At 44.6% G+C, this 19,833-nt stretch overlaps 1 long non-coding RNA gene and 1 pseudogene across 1 annotated transcript; one reads left to right on the forward strand and one right to left on the reverse strand.

Moving 5' to 3' along the window:
• The first annotated feature begins 8,642 nt into the window (after nt 1-8,642).
• LOC117833546 (uncharacterized) lies at nt 8,643-13,785 on the forward strand. Its single transcript, XR_004635495.2, has 4 exons — nt 8,643-10,680; nt 10,768-13,096; nt 13,213-13,383; nt 13,492-13,785. It is a non-coding gene; the product is annotated as an uncharacterized lncRNA (long non-coding RNA).
• A 522-nt stretch (nt 13,786-14,307) lies between these two features.
• On the reverse strand, nt 14,308-18,932 carry LOC117833547 (protein MAIN-LIKE 1-like; annotated as a pseudogene).
• Nucleotides 18,933-19,833: the final 901 nt, after the last annotated feature.

The following is a 19,833-nucleotide window of genomic DNA, read 5'->3' on the forward strand; positions in this document are numbered from 1 at the left end:
ACGGACGACCGAGTTGACTTGCTTAAAACACATGATCGCGTATTAGGAGACTTAAGTGTGTTTTAGTCGAGTTAATCCGGGCAGTTCCACCACAGCAACGGGTTGGTGGCAGAGGAGGATGGGGTCGGCGGGGTGGCCGTCGGCAGAGGGGGGCAGGGTCAGCAGGGGATTTTCATTTTCTTTATTTTTTAACACCCTCTAGTACTGGTTATTCCAAACTTTACTAGAGGACCCCCTCTAGTACCAATTGGCCAGTACCGGTTGCACAACCGGTACTAGAGGGGGGTTTCTAATTGGTACAAGAGGCACTTTTTCTAGTAGTGACTACACTTCATACTCAAAGTTCGCACGCCAAAGATAAATCTACTTTTAGGACCCCCTAACACCCAAGCACCCGAGTGAACATCCTGCTACTGAAGAATCCTTCTCCTGAAGTTCCAGCCATATTTGTTGAAGAACTCAAAGGTAGTGACTTCAAGCCTATTGTAGTTCTTCTTCAGATCAATTTTCTCTTCCTCCTTAGATAGCACCGCCCATGCTCTTGTCCAATAAGTCCCTCTAAAAATTACCTGCAAAAAGGAATTAGTGGTTGTGCCTTTAAATAGTAAATTATTTCTATTCAACCATATAGCCCAGCAAAGTGCAATAGCTCCTACAATCATCTGGCTTCTAACCTTCCGAGGATACCCTCTAGTCCAAGAACCCAACATATTAGGAACACTAACAGGCAATTGAATTCCAAACGAAAACAACATTGTACTCCAAATAAATCTGGCTAAATGGCAATCAAAGAAGAGGTGTTGCACTGTCTCTTATGAATTGCAAAAGCAACGCTTGGTACTTCCTTGCCATCTCCTCTTAGCAAGGTTGTCCTTTGTTAGAATCACACCTATTTTCAAATACCATAAGAAGATTTTGAACTTTAATGGTGATTTTAACTTCCAAGCTACACACAAGGATGGTATTCCTTCAGCTTGCATTATCTCTTTGTACATTGACTTCACTATGATGTCTTTGTTTTTATTCAGATTCCAAATAAATTCATCTTCCTGTTCCTCCATACCATGTGCTACTATCTCAGCCACTAACTTAGCCATTCATTTAATTTGTGGCATGTCAGTGCTCTTCTGAAAAAAAACATTCAGAAGGACAGATCCACAAACTTTGGCCACAGTGTCATCTTTCCTTCTAACTATATTATACAAAGATGTATATCTTTCCCTCAAGGTTTTCTTTCCAATCCATACATCTTCCCATAACCTAGTTTTCTTCCCATTGTGTACCTCAAACTTACCAATTGACAAGAATTAGTCCTTTATTTCCATGAGGCTAGCCCAAAAGTGTGAATCACCTCTTTCTTCATCACTTGGGATAGAGTATTATTAACTAAATAAAAATTTTCTTCTGAGTAACTTTTTCCATACTCCTTCCTCGTTTAGAAGTTTAAATAACCACTTGTTTAGCAAGCATCTATTTAGAACTTCCAGATTGGAAATACCCAAGCATCCTACATTCTTTGGTGCACAAAGAATACTCCACTTGGCCAGCCTATATTTCTTTTTGTGTTCATCACATTGCCAAAAGAATCTAGACCTATAATAATCCAATATTTTAAGAACACCTTCAGTACTAACCTTGGTAAGCTAGAGAGGACATTGGTAAGCTAGAGAGGACCCTTAGAAGCTATACCTAGAGTTTCATTCAAATTCATTGGCTACATTGTTGGGATTCGTGATTTAAGGTTGGACTGCCTAGACCAGTTTGACCGGTCAGGTAGACTGGTCTGACCGGTCTGCACAATCAAACCCTAAATCATGTCTTTTTGTTGTATGATCAATGTATCTACATTGGAATACCTCATGAACAAAAATTTCCACATCTTAAGTGATCTAGCTACTATGTTTGGTCTCTAGAACCATTGGTTCTACTCTGGGCCCAACCGGTCTAACCAGTTGCTCATATCGGTATGACCGGTCTAGTTCAGAGTTGCCCCAATTGTTTTTAGTCCTGGTTGTTCAGCACCATAGTGGCAAGGGGCCAGCTGATAGTGATGAGAGAAGCAGTGATGGTGATCCCAATGGTGGAAATGGTAATGGTGATGATAATAATGATGATGATGATGGAGATGATGGTGATAATGGTGATGAGAATGTGGGTGACATAGCTATGCCCACCATTCGTAGGCCAACCTAACCCATTCATAGAGGACCTACAAATTATTTTGGGTATGGGATGACTGAGATGGCAAAAACGCTAAGAAGATAGGATACATACAATGTGCCTAAGACTGCTCAAGAATATAGATTTTGGAATTCTTTCTGGCAGGACTTCTATACCACAGTCATTCTAAAGAATTCCAAAATCACTCATGAGGCACAGTGGGTAGATTGGGATTACATGAGGAAGAAAAATGATCCCATCTTCAATGAAGTCATGGAGGCTTGTGCTAGCAAAAGGATAAAAAAATCTCATGGGCTTCAAGCATAGCTGGAATAGGAAGATCATTGCCCAGTTCTATGCCACTATTTATTTTGGACATATTGCAAATGAGAGGGCAATGTTTTGGATGACAGAGGGTGAAAAGCATCATATCACTTATTCTGCCTTCACAGCATTGTTCAGAATCAAAGATGATGACACTCTTCCTAAGCTTCATGATGAAGGTGTTCTTGAGAATTCAAAAATGTATTTCATGTATCCCAAGAATAGGACAGGAGATTGGGGGAAGGTCAAGAGCCTTTACACCAACTATGCCATTCTTAACCGGCTATTAAGGAAGACCCTCACTCCTAGAGATGGGAATCCCTCACATGTAACTCTTTATAGAGGAACTTGATGGCAGTGTTGAAACTAGGGGAACCTCAATTTGATGTGGGTGACTTCATTTGGCTAGAAATCAAGAATTTAATAGAAAATCCTTAAAAGATTTGTAGCTACAGTCCCTACATCATATACATGATTGAGAAGGTGACCAAGAGCAAGTTTCCTAGAGATGTCAAGCACAAGCCTTTGAGACCTCCAGTGAGCAAGACTCCTACGATCCCATCTCCACCACCAGAAGAACCTAAACTGCAAGAACAAGGGGGCAGAAAGGCATGAGCAATAGCAATTTCAGCAGCCAGCTGGTGCCCAGGCAAAGACCGATTTGTGCCTGGGAAGCGCAGCCACTTGTAGAGGTAGCATGAGAAGCCCTCTTCTCCAATGAAGAAGTTTATAAACTTTCTGGTTGGCATGTGCAAAAGTTAGAGAGACATTGAGGTTGAACAACGGCGACGATGGATGGCTAGTAAAAAAGAGAGAGATTTGATTAAGATGATGCATAATCACATGAATCTTCAGCCTCCTCGCTCTCCCATTTCTCCTTCACCTCTAGAAGTTGAAATTCCATCAGTTGTGGCTAGGATTGGAGAATACATGGCACCTGGCTACTTTGACCAATATGGCAATATGTTTTATCTAGATATGGGAGGCTCAACCTCAACTCCTCCACCTTTTAAGCCACCTCCAGCCGGAGGATTTGATGCTTTTGTCTCAGATCTTGGTCCCAGCATTCATGGTGGTGCCTATCCCTTCTATCCAGGATCCGCTTTTATGCCTTTCACAGGATCTTCTTCTTTGGCAGTGGCTACTGGCACCATTCCAGGTCATCCTCCTGTAGCGGTACCTCTATCTCCTACAGACACAACCGAGTTTGCTGCATAGGCTATCTTTGGTCCTCCTCCTCCTCCATCTACTCAGGGTATGTCTGACATCACTCTTGCCCCTCTCGAAGATATCATATTGTCAGATTCTATATATCTTATGTCTCCTATGCCTTGGTTGGATTAAGGACTTCATTGGCCTGAGGACTCACCGAAGGATAGTAGAAGTGGATACGGAGATCAGTGACTTCAGTTGCACCTTCTCCAGGCCCTTTTATGGATGCTTGATGACAAAGGTTGAGAAGAAATGGATTAAAACTTCATCTTCAAGATTTAGTGTAGCTAAGCAGTTGTGACCGATATGACCGTTGGCCATTACTAGCCATTACAATCAGGACTAAAGATCCCCTTTAGTCCTGATTGTTATTACCAACTAGGACTAAAGCTCCCGTCTCGGTGGTCATTGGTGGTGGCTGTTTGACTTAGGACTAAAGGTCAAGGTGTGACAGCCTTAGTAATTAAGCAGCTAAATTAGGAAATCATCGAAGTGATTAAGAAACTAAATCAAAGAATCAACAAAGGGATTAAGGAATAAGTTAGAGCTAACTCTAAGTTGCTGAGAGTTAAGAACCCAAAAACACCTTAGATTTTGGCTAGATGTTAAAAATTTCTCCTATTGAGAATAACTTGTGAGGCCGATAGAAACCAACTTCATATAAAAACTTAAAATTTGAACAATATAAAGATAGTAGATCTTTTCAAAGTGAACAACCTTCATAATTAGTACCTTTCTTCATCTTGAGCAAAGGGTATTCCCAAAATCAAGTCGAAGTTCGGTCAAATTTCAAATCTGATTCAAAAATAGCTTTGACAGACTTCCACCAAGGACCCTACCATCCTATCTCCAACTTCGTTGAGCTTCTCCTTGTTGATCTTTATAAAAGTCATAGTGCATACCTTGTTTCCTTTTGAAATTTAAACCGCGTAGTTCGAACTTGGAGTGAGAATACACGTTAAACCTGACACCGTCACCACGATGCGCATCACGAGCATCATCATGCATATTTAATCATCATGAATATCTATTTGTGCATAGTCTACCATCATGAGCATCATTTGTGCATAGATGAACATTTTAACCACACATTAATAAGTGCCCAGAATTTTATTATTTATTAGTGAAAAATCAAATTTGTGAAGGAACCCCAATTTCTTCCATTCCACTATGCCCCAAAATATTTTATTCAAATACTATAAACCATTTAGTGATTTTAAAATATTTTTACTAAATTTTTCAAAGATGTTTGATTGGGTTAAAAATTCATTTAAAATTAAATTATAGCTATTTTGTTTTGATGATTGTGTGCAAACCATAAAATATTTTTGATTGATTCTTGTGGCATTGGATTCTTGGTCATTTCTTCTTTCCAACGAGTATTTTTGGAGAATTTTTGAACACCGTTAGCTAGGTCGTTTAAGGGGACAAAGTTGGCACGATGTTTTTCTTGGCCGGGCCCACACGTCAGCACCTTCTTCCATCTCCCTCCTCTGCCTGGGCGCCAGATGCACACGCAGCCCCAAGATCCCTGGTTGGCCGCCCCCTAGCCCCTGCTGGGCTCCTCCTCCGCCCATAGGCCGCCCAAACTCCTCCCACATGCCCTTCCCCTCTCTCCCACGCCTCCTATCGCCCCTGGTTGGGTAGCCCCTCCATTGAACTAGCATGGCTGCCACCAAGCGCAGCACCTCCGGCAACCCCCTCCCCTCCAATCCTTGCGCCCGGTGCTGTGTCACCTCGTCCGTGCTTATCCTCGACTCGCCCCGCCTATAAAACCCAAGCCCCTGCCTCCCCCGGACCGCACCACCCCCAATCCTCCATGGAGAGTACACCGAGCTTCAAAAATCCCCATCCTTTGCGGACCAAATTCGTCGTCGTTATTGAGTCTCAGCTCGATTCCTCACAGCCACACGATCCCCTCGACATCGTGCTTCCGTTTTGCTACCTCCCAGCCATTCTCCCTCGCCGGAGAGCCCTCTCCACGGGAGCCCGCGTCTGCCCCTTCCTATTGCCCGGGAGCTTCCTGCGCCGCCCCGTCTTCCTCGTCGCCACGCCGCTGGTGAGCACCTACTCGGCCCCGTGCGCCGCCCCTCTTCTTCCCCAAGCCGCCCATTCCTTTCCCCGCCGACGGCCCCCAAGTGCATGGGCATGTCGTGCCTGTTCCGTGCGCCTGTGATCTGTTGTTTGGGGGGGGGGCCTCATTGGAGAAGAAAAACGAAGTGTAGGGGGTTATGGGGAAGTTCCAGGAAGTTTTGCGCAATTAACCCGTAGATCCAGGAGCTAGATTGCAAGAATGTCTCGATTTTCTTTATTTTCTAGATCTAAAAAGGCTAAAACTTTGGAAATTCATAGTAAATTGTAGAAAACTCGCAAAATAGCAAATGAAGATGTTTTGGATTTCTTGTGAGTAGGACTATGCATTAGTTGTATAATATGATACATTTTAGTAGAAAATGTTTGCGGTAGATTTATATCTATGCTTTTTAGGGTTAAACTCATATCTGTAGTTATGTTGCTCTATTTGCTGTGAAATTTTTATGGTAGGCTATAAATGATGCTCTTTTGCTGTGGTAAAACTTTCATACCTATTGGTGCATGTATGACTGAGTTATTAATTTAACTTGTTTAATGCTTGTTAGGTGATTTATAAATATTAGGAGTGTTTAAAAATAGAAAATATGGTTCAACTACCTTTATATGATGTTTTTATATAATAATAACACATAATATGGCTATGTGTTTATAGAAAATGATGATCTTTAAAAATTATTTTGTTTTTACATGTTTTCTTGCATTAGTAATTAGTCTTTTTCATAGCAATTAAATTATAAAATCTGGGCATGTGAAATTTTTACAGTAACCATGTTTTGATAGCATATACCACTCATAAAAATTTTAGCCCCAAACTAGTTGTTCTCATATGGCACTAAAAATAATATATGTACATGTCATTCAATGGGAGTTAATAAAAGTTAATAACAAATAGACATATTTCTAAGCCATGAGATGCCACTTCAATTATACCAACTTTGTGAAATGTAGTTGAGCTATATGAATGTTTGTTTGAGCCTTTGAATGATTTATGTATGAAATCTCGGTTGGGAGAAACACGTGAAAACCAATAATATGCTTGCTATCCCTCTATAATAGGTTGTGTGATGTATAGTTAAATAACTCTAGGTGCCTATGTATTGCATGATCTTATGTTTGCCTTGAATGTTTTTACGTGATGCATCTTATGTGACCATTCTTCGTATTCATATACTTGCATCTTGCATCTCATCTAGATATGCTAGATAAACCACATAAAGGACGTGATGATGGAACCAAACCCGAAGACGGTGTATGGTGGAACTATCCCGAAGATGGAAGGACTAATAAAGTGCCAAGATGGGAGATGCTCGCCAAGCGAGTGTCGTCTAACAAACACTAACCTAGTGTTGGATTCCAGGCAAGCCCCGGAGCATAAATTCCTATGTTTAAATACTTGCAATATTTTGGTTGTTTTGATTGTGCATTTACGTTTCTAGGAATTGATTGAAACCGTAGATGCATGAATATAGTGCCCCTTGATTTGAACATTAGTATAAGAATGTCGAGTAGTTGCAATGCTTAATAGGACTCGGTAAAAGTCGAGTGATTTCCTGTCACTCGCTTGTTGTAGGAGTTGAATGATTTTCATTTCGTTGCAACTATAAGGACGATGGACGGGGCCGGGATTATGTTGGTACTCGGTGGTTTGCCCTGTCTATCTACTGGAAATTGGCTAAGGTCAAAAAAGTGGTGGTGTTCATGATCAAGTGTTTGAAAATACTAATCTCATACCTAGTATGGGATGGGGAAGCTTAGTACCTGATTGAATTAGGACGTGGCTTATACCCCTGCTGTCCTTGGAATGTCGTTCCCATGGTGCATCATGTGGGTGCAATGGCGGTCACAGTACGGCAAAGACCGAGACCGTGGAGCATTGCACACCAAAGGCAGTTTGGACCTAACACGTACTTAGGGGTCGATGGGGACGGCTGACAAGTGAAGTGACCCTTCGTGGTGCACGGATGTCGTGGGATTAGGTTCGCCATGCATGGTTAATAAATTCGAATCGATTCATCTGCCTCTCACAGTTTGGGACTGCTTGATCGCTATACTGCAATGAGTAATAAGTGGAACAGTATGATGATAATCTTGATGCTTGTACTTAAATTGTATTGATCACTATGCGTGATTAGAATAGTTAATCAACTAGAATGGTTAATCAACTAGAACCTGATGCTAAAACTTGAAAGTAAGGACCTACTTTAGATGCTTTTGGCAAAACAAACCCCTCAGCCAAAAAGCCTTGCATGTCTAGGAGTCGGTGGATTAGTTACCACCTGACGGGTAAGCCTTGTTGAGTATTAGTATACTCAGCTTTGCTTGTGGCTATCTTTTTCAGGTGTAGTTGCCGGTGTTGACTTGTTTAGGAACCGTCCTCGGTTGGCGAGGATGGTGATTGTTGATGTTATGATCGGCTTCGTCATGATGTCGTGTATCGACGTTTAGCTTCCACTCGCCTTTTATCTTTCGTTGTTGAACACTTGCAAGCTTTGTTTGGATTTTCAAAACTCTGATGTAATAATTGTTGAACTATGTTTAATGTGATGAAAATGTTGTAATCTCTGTGTAACCACTCACCTTCGTGTGAGCTTGCTTTCCCGATCCTATGTAAGTGGTTTATCGGATGAAATCCGACAGACGACCAAGTTAACTTGTTTAAGATGCATGATCGCGTGTTAGGCGACTTAATTGTATTTTAGCCGAGTTAACTTGGGCGGTTCCGCCACACAAAGCCCTTTAGTCCCGGGTCCAAAAATGATCGGAACTAAAAGTGCTGGATGGAAGGTCAATTCTCTACTTAGTGCAAGAGCCTCACTTCCGGACATGGGTCCCTATGATCCTTTATATACTCCAAATGTCTTATTGGCTTGCTAGACAGACTCATACTTGCCATGGCGATGTGTATCCCTCCTCTCAAAGGATGGAGCAGCAAGCACCTTGTAGTTGCGGCCATGATAGGAACCCTGGTCGTGGTCGCCATCGCCGCAGTCATCATCGTCGACCTCACTCCGCCTCAAGTCTTCTTCTCCATCGAAGATGCAAGCCTCCAGAATGGGTCGTACAAACAGCAAAAATTCTACAACTTCACTCTCTCTGCCAACAACACCAGCCGGCGCATGGAGGTGCATTATACCACCCTCAACACTGAGATATGGATAACCCCGTCTGATTGGTATTCAGCCGAGTTGAGCATGAGCGGGTTCACGCAGCAGCCACCGGACAACGTGACCAAGTTCGCCGGGTGGGCCGAGTTGTATCAGCTGGATAGCATGATGGCGTCGGCGCAGGGCAGCGGCGCGGGGAATTGGCCAAACTGCACCGTGGTGGTGATAGCCAAGGTGTTGTTCAAGGTCGGGCTGGCACGCACACGGCCGTACCACATCAGGGTGTCCTGCTTCCCCGTCAACTTCCGCGATAAGACTCGGTACGCCAATTGTACCTACTGATCTCTCCAGTTTAGGAAGGGGAGAAGAGCCGAGGCTTTCTTGGGAGGTTGCCGGAGGAGGAGCTGAGGAAGGATGGGGCGCGGCAAGATCGAAATCAAGCGGATCGAGAACTCTACCAACCGCCAAGTGACCTTCTCCAAGCGCCGCAACGGGATCCTCAAGAAGGCGCGGGAGATCAGCGTGCTCTGCGATGCCAAGGTCGGCATCGTCATCTTCTTCGCGATTTGCTGGGCGCTCGATCTGCCCCGCCCTCCGCCCTCCCAGCCTTGCGTCGCCCCTCTCACCCCTCCCCCGTGAACTTCCTCAATACGACTCGGTACGCCTCCCAAGCAAGTAGCTGAAGCAAACAGGCTGAAAGAAAGGCTTACCTTAAATTCTGTCAGTCTCTGTATGGCTGTTGTCTGGAGGGCTCCAGTACACCTTAGATCTGCTGTTGTTGGTGTTGTTAATGGACTCCTGATATCTGCTTCCGTTCATGTTCCAGTTCCATTTGGTCTCGAAATTAAAGATATATTCTTCATCATATCGGTAATGTCGCGCGGTTCTTGGTTTCAAGTACTGCCTGCATTTGTTTTTTCTTTTCCTTGTCATTTGGTCCGTCAGAACTAAGTTTGTTGAATTCCTTCTGAATAAGCTTGAGACGCTGGTCGTGCTTGTTTGTTGGTGTGCCTACGTGCCGCATAGTTTGTCGTAGCAAATACTTTCGGTTCCATATCGCCTGTGTACTACTGGACCGGGATGTTCTTCAATCTGTTATGACCCTGTATTCTGTTTTTATATAGATCCCATGTATGTATTCTGAATGCACAGCCCCTGCTGGGAAATTGGTTTCCCTACTGCGTGTCTGTGTTTACATGCATCTTCTAACTGTGGTTCCAATGGCCCGTCTAGGCCCATACAGGCCTATCAGGTGGACGGGCCGGCCGGCCTCCTGGATCAAAAAGGCCGGTACCCATCCCTTCTTGGCCCACAAGTCATGGAGGCGCGCGAGGAGGGGTATCGGTTTCACGATGATTAATAAAGAAAGGCCCAAGACACGTCACGCTGTGGAGGGGGACAAGGGAAGACACCGGCACACCGCACCGCATGCACCTCCACCACTTGCGTTGCCTTTGCCTTTGCTTTTCCCCGAGCTCGCCCGCCTAGGAGCTCCAGCAGCCGGTCCGCTCCGCCGCCGGTGCGGCAACCACGCCGCCGTCAGATCGCCTCGCGCGGCCACGCGGCCACCGGTCGTCCCCGCGATACACCGCCGCCGGTGCGCCGTGCGCGGCGGCGCTGTCCCGCCGCTCCTCCGCCTACCGTCCGCCTGCGCCACCACCAGCGCACCGGCAGCACCGCGAGCTGCTGCGCCGCCCCGACGTTGGTCCTTCCTGAGCCCGGTGTCGTCACCAGCGTCGCGGAGAAGCTAATTACCTGAAGCAATTTGTAGAAACAAATAGTACTGGTTCGTTCACTTATTTCTTTGCTCAAACTTAATTTCTGCTTAGAGTTTGTGCCTAAATTAGCTGCTTATTCTGCTGGTTGCATGCAGGAGATCGAGCTGCGGGCGTACGGCCGGATCGGAGGAGGACATATCAGCCGGGTTCCTGTTGGTTGTGTACTTGTGTTCCTGCCGGCGGAGAAGCAACCATGGCCAAGTTAGTGATCGGGCCACTGATCTCCATGGTGAAGGAGAAGGCATCCAGCTACCTGCTGGACCAATACAAGGTGATGGAAGGCATGGAGGAGCAGCGCAAGACCCTGGAGCGCAAGCTGCCAGCAATCCTGCACATCATCCAGGATGCGGAGGAGAAAGGAGCCTCCCGACCTGAAGTAGCTGTTGCTAAATCCGACCCGCCACCTCTTTTTATCAATATATGGTGGTAGTCATGTTTTCGAGAAAGAACAAGTTACAAGTCTACGTTGTTTTCGACAACTCTTGGGTACTCCCTTGATATATCAAAGTACACTTCACTGCGAGCATTACACCTTCCAGCATGTTTAGGACAGCAACAGCTTACAGGACACATACACCACCTAAGGTATCTTAATCTGTCGTCACATTGGTTCGAGAAACTTCCTGAAGGTATAAGCATTATGTATAATCTACAAACGTTGGACCTCTCTCATTGCATAGACCTTCGTCAACTTCCAAAGGATATGAAGTATATGGCAAACCTCCGACACCTCTATACCCATGGATGCATATCATTGACATGCATGCCTCCAGGACTTGGACAGATCACTTCTCTGCAGACTCTAACATATTTTGTTATTGGTGATGGCTTGGGATGTAGTACTATCGGAGAACTTCAAAACTTAAACCTTGGTGGAGAGTTAGAGTTAAGTGGTCTGCAAAATGTAACAGAAGTGCTTGCAAAAGCAGCCAATCTTGAAAAAAAGGAGAAACTCACACACTTATCTCTCAAGTGGAATGATGATGCCCGTGAGAAACCAGATTCTCATAATGAGGTGTTAGATGCCCTTAAACCTCATCACCGGCTAGAGATGCTAAGAATAAAGTCCTACAAAGGCACCAATTTACCGTCATGGATAACAGATCTTAGTCTGTTGCAGCACTTGACTGAGCTCCATCTACTTGGTTGTACGCTGTGCGAGGAATTTCCTCAATTCTGCCATTTCAAAGCCCTTGAAGTTCTGTATTTGGAAAAGTTGGACAAATTGCGAAGCCTATGCAGCCATATGGTGTGTACGCCATTTCCAGCACTGAAGCAACTCCGGTTACATGATTTGGAGAGCTTGGAGAGATGGGTCGCAATAGAAGGAAAAGAAGATGAATTAACCTTTCCTGTACTTGAGGAGATTGATATAAACAACTGTCCAAAGTTGACTAGCCTACCTGAAGCACCAAAGCTCAAGGTTCTGTATTTGCTGTGTGTCCGTGACACAGAAGCACTGCCTCAGATAGATTATAATTGGGATTCATCACAGAAACTGGAACTATCCTTGGGTGGCACAGAAGCCGCACCTCTGTCACATCTGAACATATCTGGCTGCAACTTTTTCTTCGTATCAAGCCAGTCACAGATAACACCTGGGGTCTGGAAATGGTTTGAACATCTTGTAGATTTAGAAATTGAAAACTGTGATGTGCTCATCTACTGGCCAGAAGAAGTGTTCCAAAGCTTGGTATCTTTGAAGGAGTTGTGGATTCATTCCTGCAACAAGCTAATAGGGCCCACACAAGCGAAAGGTGGCGAACCTACACAAACGACAGATCAACTCCTGCCACATCTAAACAGGATATTTATATGGAATTGTAAAAGCATGGCACAGCTCTTCATTCTTCCCCCATCTATCAGGTTTATTGATATTTGGGCATGCCCTAAGCTTGAGTTCATATGGGGAAACGAGGAGCATCTTGACACATATACATCGCTGGAACATTGCCGCGGCCCTGCATCCACCACTGGTACCCTAGAGCAATCGCCGTCTCCAATTATTCATCGTCCATGCCTCGTATATCTAACAATAAGAAGCTGTGATAGCCTGGTAACACTTCCAAATCTACCACCGTCCCTCAAACGTTTATACATCTACAGCTGTGAGAAGCTCTGCTCTGTGTCAGGAGACCTGTGTGCACTCGAGGAACTACATATTTTTAACTGCAATAAGTTACAGTCAGTCAATTCCTTGGGAGACCACCCATCATTAGAAACACTGTATCTTTATCTCTGCCGATGCCTTGCATCTTTAGGGTGTGATGGTGGTCGTGGGTGTTACTCTGCTCTTCAGTGCCGTGAGATCGAATACTGCCCAGCCATAGACATGAAGCAGTTTTACTAACGCCATCAAACAGCTGCTTGACAGCTTTGAATATGAAGACGTATCACACGTTCATTCAAGCAGCTCTGATGAAGGCACGACCTTTCACTTTCCTCTTATTCAATTTGTTTCCTTCAAATTTCCCTGCTTTGCATGCCCTCCTATTTTGTTGACTAACTGGTGTAACCCCACATATTGGTGTTGAGATCAGTTGATGCGGAATCACTGAAGTACTACTGAAACGAGATCCTGATCGGTCTCAGTTTTGGAGAGCAATTTGTGGTGAACGGAGGCAGTCCAAGGCTTCAAGAACTCATGGAGTCGTGCTGTACCATTCTGCACTGCCAGGGCCAAAACAACACAATTCCTTTATATAAGTTGGGTAAGTAAAAAACCATGCCTCTGTCTGTGTTAATCAAATCTCATTTAGCACATATATGGGGACGTGTTGTTAACTTGTTACCCCATGCTTTTCATTTTTTCTGTGCAGACATGACCCATTTGTCCTTAAAAAGCATAAAGGAGGGCACTCACATGTACACACGACCGCTATCTAGAGATCAGGAGAAGAAGGAAATCGTGGGGATGCAGATTTGCTTTCAACGGTCAAAACAGAGCTACAAATGATTAGTTGTAGTCGTGTGTGGTCCTTCCATCACGAGTCGGTTTTTTCTTTTGCGCTATAGAGAAGCCTTTCTTTTTCTTTGGCTATAGTGTTATAGTGTTGTGTTAGTTGTCCTCCTCCCCTCATGTTATTGATCCCGTTTGTATGTGTTGTGTTCTCTATGTCGTCTGTCCAAAGCTTTTTCAGTTGTTGTCTCTTTTACGGTTGCTTTGGTTCTTTTTTCCTTTCTATTAATATAACATGAAAATCCTCTTGCCATCTTTTTGAAAAAAAAAATCGTGGGGATGCTGCTTGATGAAGCTAGCAACATGGATCTCATGGTTCTTCCGATTGTTGGAATGGGTGGGATCGGCAAGACCACCTTTAATTTGTGCAACTCATTTTTTCGGCTGTCAGATGAGCATTCGACGCCTTTCCTTCATCTTCTAGTAAGTATATATCTAGGCGCATAGCAAAAATCATATATCTAGAAAAAATAACCTACAATGGAGGGATTACGTTGGAACATCAACCAAACAAATGGACGAACCTGTTTAATTATTTGGCCTCCAAGAATGCCATACGACCTGAATGAATAACTGAAGGCTAACAAGGCACTTATTGTTGTACATAGGAGCTGAGCTTGACTTAGATATATTTATTTGCAAACAGGTGTGAAATGTGATACAATAATTCAGAAAGCTAGACGTCGTGAGCCATGCGAGAGATAAGAAGAAGCTTCTCATTACGGTGCACATCCATCCCATACGACTGTGACATTTCGATGCCTGTCAACCCTGGCGGAAGCTCCCAGTTGAAGTGGTAGATGAGGTTGGCAAGAATGATTTCGAAAGTGGCGGTGGTGAAGTTTATACCCGGGCACATCCTTCGCCCAGACCCAAACAGCAAGAAACAGAAGTCGTTCCCCCGGAAGTCGGAAGCAGCATCCATGGCTTCTTCCATGAACCGCTCGGGCATGAACTCCTCTGCACTCTCCCAGTAGGTGGTGTCCCTGCATAGAGCCCACGCGTTGACGATTACACGTGTACCGGAGGGTATGGTATAGCCCTCCACATTGCATTCCGACTTTTTTATTTTTTGAACTTTTTTTTGAAAGATTCTTACAAATAGGTCCCTGGTGAAAACATTTCAAAATCTGGACCCTTAGCTTGGCGCCACCATCGTACACGTCTCGGCGCTAGCGGCTCTGGCGCCTAGGTCATTGCGCAGCTGGTGACGTGGATGCTGACATGGCGGGGACTTGGCACCAAGGTGGATGAGGCCAAGCTTCGTATTTCAACCACCTGCCTCCTTCCTACCCGAGCCTTCTTCCTCTTCTTTCTCCTCCCTCTCGGATTTTTTCTCTCCCCACTTCACCCTACATCACGAATCGGCCTATTGGATCTTGGAAACTTTGATTTGATCCGTGGATCTTCGAGAGCAAGGTATCCTCGCTCCCTCATAGTTTTTTTTCACGTCGATTCGGTATATATTAGTCGGAGTTTTGAACTTAGGGCTCATGCAACCGTAGGATGTCAAGGCGTGGAAAAGCTAGGAAATTAAGGTAACCTCAACGCACGTTGTTATGTTATGGGTTCATTGTTGTGGATCGAATGGGAAACCCTAGGTATAGGTTTAATGTTAATTGCTTTCGGTTCTTACAACGAAATGGACTAAATTGTAGTTATGGCGGGATGACCGGAAATGCCTTCGACCCATTGCCTCTGCCAAGTGGTGTTCCAGTGCCCATGTGCTTTTACAGCGATCCTTGCAAGGTAGCCAAGTCCGATGCAGAGGACACGTATAGGAAGAGGTATTGGTTGTGTTCCAATTTTGCGTTTGAGCCTACACTTCGTCAGCGCCGCATTAACAAGATGGTGAGAAATTGATGTTGTCTAATAATTATTTTGTTTCATATGACATCTTGCATGATTTTTTTATTTTCTAACAATTGCATTTGTTGCAAACCCCTCTACTGCTCTGTGATTTTGAGCAGTGGATTGACGCTGAGATCAAGCCTGAAGATAAGGAGGAGATGCAGGAAATGTTGCGGTGGGAGGTAGAGAAGAAGGAGACAATGGAGAACAGACGCAGAGAGGAGGCTGCAGAAAAGGAGCACAAGGAAAAGGAGAAAAAGAGGCATGCTGCTGCGAACAGGGAGGAGAGGGAGAAGAAGCTTGAGCGTGCACGCTGAGCGAAAGCAGCGATTGAGGAGAATCCCAATGCCCTGAGGAAGGGAAAGTGGCCTCGTTGCACATGGTAGTCTTCAGTACTTGCTAGTTCTATGGTTTATTCATGAATAATGTTATCTACTGTTGGACTTTTCATTGTGTTGTCATGTAATGGACTTTAAGTATGGACGATGATAAAAAGAAGTACCGACAGATGCTCATCACTGAATCAACACATGCCATCGAAATTTTGGCAGAATTTCCCCTATTTTTTTTACACAATCCATACATGTAAGTGAGATGAATTTTTAACCTCAATACAACATGTTCAAACATACAAATATATGCCACATTCATAATGAAAGTCCACAAAATGCATAATGAAAGTCCACAAAGTTCATAATGAAAGTCCACAATAGTACATATACACAATAGTTCATAATAAAAGTCCATATACACATTAGTTCATAATAATAGTCCATATACACAATAGTTCATAATGAAAGTCCACAAAGTCCATGTTATTACATAATAACATCTACCACAAACCTTCACTACCTCCTAGTCTTACCCTTACCCTTGTGACCAAGAGTGTCGGTGCCTGGAGTGTAAGGGGAAGGTGGACGACGTCTCCTAGTGCCTGCAAGCTGTGTAGGCTGAGTCAAGGGAGCGTCCTGGAGCTGAAACGGGCCAAGCTCTTTGTGCCTCTCGTCATCCTCATCCTTGTATGCAATGCCTTTGGCCTGTGTAGCTGCTTGGCTAGACGAACCTATGCCTCCTCTGCTTGAGGAAGGAACATGCATGTCTCGCATTGTGGCTGTCCTGCAACCACAATGAGCAGCCGCACGGCGTAGCCGACGTGATAGTCTCTATTGTACAAGAAATAGGTTAAGTGAAAGAATTTAACGTATTAATAACATATTTGAAAGCATATTTAGAATCTTATGTCTAGGAAGCTATGCGTCTCGTCGTCTCTGACTCTCGGACGAAACTGCTCAATGTCTTCAACCGAGGTTTTGAGGGTATGGCCCTGCAACAAAGTAAATGTACCATCACTAAATCACTAAGTCACTATCTACCTAAATCACTAAGTCAGTATCTACCTAAATCACTAAATCTACCTAAATCACTTAAGTCAACTAATCACTAAGTCACTTAACATAGAAAAATAAGGCAATTGACTTACCACTCTATCCAAGATTGGTCCTGCCTCCACTTGCCTTCCTACATAAGTACTTCGGTCGTACGTCGTGTCTTCATCGTCGAAGGACTCGATGTCGCCGTAGTCATCTTGTGTCCATTGTAGCCTCAGCCTGCAACGGCTCGCACCTTGGTACCAAGCTTGGTATCGCATGTACTCACTGTTTGTGTGCAGCTCGTTGTTCTCATCCACGTTGTCGTGGAACTCCTCCCATTGCTCAATGTAAGGCTGGTGGTATACATGTCACTCAAAAACCTTCCTATTCTTCTTATGATCCAACCTGCACGTCACGTAAGATGTTATAACTTGTCCATAGTCCTATAACCTGAGTTAATGTAAGGGACCATCATGAGATAATTGAAATAGCAAAACACTTACTTGTGTAACTCTACGCCAGTCGAGAATGGAGCCGTTGGCCAAATCTGTCTCATGCCAAATTAGCGTGCAACTCGATCAGGCTGGTGGAACTCGACGGCATAGAAACATATAAGAGGGCACCTCATCCTGTATAAGTCATCATCGCTCACACACATGGTGCTCAAAGGAAAAGTAAGTGCCCCCTCTCCTATGTACGGCTCCCACGACACCTGCAACATGTCCAAACAAGATGTTAGATGATATACTAAACCAATTGAAATCAGCATGGGAAATAAAATGTACTTACACTAGACACCGTGAGCGTGTCTAGCTCGTTTGTGAAATCACGGTACGCCCACTCCAACCTCATGTGTAGAACCCTAACCTGGTCCCAAAGGTACGCCCACGTAGGATGCTGTCTCGGAGGCTGACCTGGGAACCACTCACGGCGAGATAGAACCTCGGGACAGCCAACTGGTAGACGCGCCCACATCCACAACTGCTGTAGGTACACACATCCACCAAGTGACGCTGAGGACGAAGACCGACGACAAGCCTCGCACAGCTGCAGGTAGAGAAAACCCAACATTGCAGAGCCCCAGCTGTACTGACCCGCCTGGTGCCAGTCGGTGAGGCAATGGATCCACATCCACAATGTAGTGTCACCCGTGGCATCGGGGAAGAGAACGCATGCAAAGAGGTGTAGGATCCATGCCCTGCAGTAGTTCTCAACTGTTTGCTCATTTGCATCCTCGGGGCATTGTGCAAACTGTTGCCGGAGCCAGGAGATTAGAACACCAGAAGTGTGAGCACCTTGCTCGTCAACCTCATGCCCAAGGAAGGCTGCTACTCGTTCTCTCCAACCATCTGACCTGCACGGCCCAGTCACTGCGTCGCCGCGAATCGTCAAACCTAACATCTTCTAACAGTCCTCGAATGTAACTATCATCTCTCCGAAAGGCAAGTGAAAGGTATGAATCTCAGGCCGCCACCTACAGTTTAGACAAAGGAAGATTACATGTCAAATAGGCTAGGGCATGAACGATTGGCTATGAATGGACGCAATGATTGAAGATAGTACCTATCAACCAACGCTGTTGTGGCTGCTGAGTTGAACTTGGGCAACCCATGACGAACCTGAAATGAGATGAGATGACATCTAGGCCAGCAGCTTGCAGCAAAGGAGTGTACCGGTCGTCGTACCGCATGTCCAAGAACCCATCGTGGGTTCTAGAACCAAGGAGCGGAAGGTCATGCATGCAATGAAACAGAGTCTTCCGTTATTTCACGAACAACACATGTACGCTTATAAAAAATCAATCAACACGTACATATTATTACTACCCCCCGCTATGAGACATCCTCGATGGGTCTGGTCGTACATCGGGTCGAGCAGGTGGAGTTGCGCCATCCTACAAAAAATCAATGAAATATAAATTAAGTATGCAATGAAACATAAACTTAGAAATGTACAAATAATTAACACAATTGCAAGTATAAATTGAGACATGCATAATTAATTGAATGGATACGACATATATGAAATAATGAAAAGAACCACTAGTCGCACCTCACTAATCTGCCAATGGCACGTGTATGAACTGTGGTCCAGTCTACCGCACTTGCCGCACTTGTTCTGCTCGGGTCAGTAAGAAATGGGGTTGCCCTACCACGCCTCGCTCTTCCGGGTATTTGATCCATAACCATCATGTGCCTCGTCCTCTTTCTTGATCCACGCGTGTTCCAACAGTAAGCTGGATCCGCAATGTACTTTAGCCCATCATCAACATGAGGGACATGACTAGTATTCCAACAGATGCGCTCCTATTCTTTCTGCACTTCTGCTCCCATCTCCCTGTCAAATTGTATTACGGGTGTAGTTTAGCACTGAACAACATGGTTTTGTGGTGCTGGGATTGAATCATAGGAGTGCTATTTGTGTATCCGGAGCCAACTTTGACTGATCTGAATTTTGGTAAATTTTCATCCGAATTTGTTTAAAATCCAGTTGAATCCAGGCCCGAAATTTCCTGAATTTCCGAATTTCGTCCATTTCGGAAGGCTCCGAATTTTTTCAACTTTTGAATCCCAGAACCTTGGTTGAGAAGCGGAGAGATGGGAGACCTAGTTTTCATCTTCGTTGGCTCGTTGGAGGGGAATACTGCATCTGGAGGAATCGCGCGGAGGACAAGCTCATGGAAGGCCCCGCTTTCGATTACAGAGAAAATCTTCGTTGGTCCGTGGGATTTGATTACAGCGAAGTCGAAGCAAACATGTTTAACCGGTATCTGATTACGGGGGTGTTTGAATACGAGGCGTTAAACTTTAACAGTGTCACATCGGATGTTCGGATGCTAATTAGGAGAACTAAATATGAGCTAATTATAAAACTAATTGCAGAACCCTGTGTTAATTTGCGAGACGAATCTATTAAGCCTAATTAATCCATCATTAGCAAATGGTTACTGTAGCACCACATTGTCAAATCATGGACTAATT

Source organism: Setaria viridis, chromosome 8 (genome assembly GCF_005286985.2).
Source record: "Setaria viridis chromosome 8, Setaria_viridis_v4.0, whole genome shotgun sequence".
Classification (NCBI taxonomy): Eukaryota; Viridiplantae; Streptophyta; class Magnoliopsida; order Poales; family Poaceae; genus Setaria; species Setaria viridis.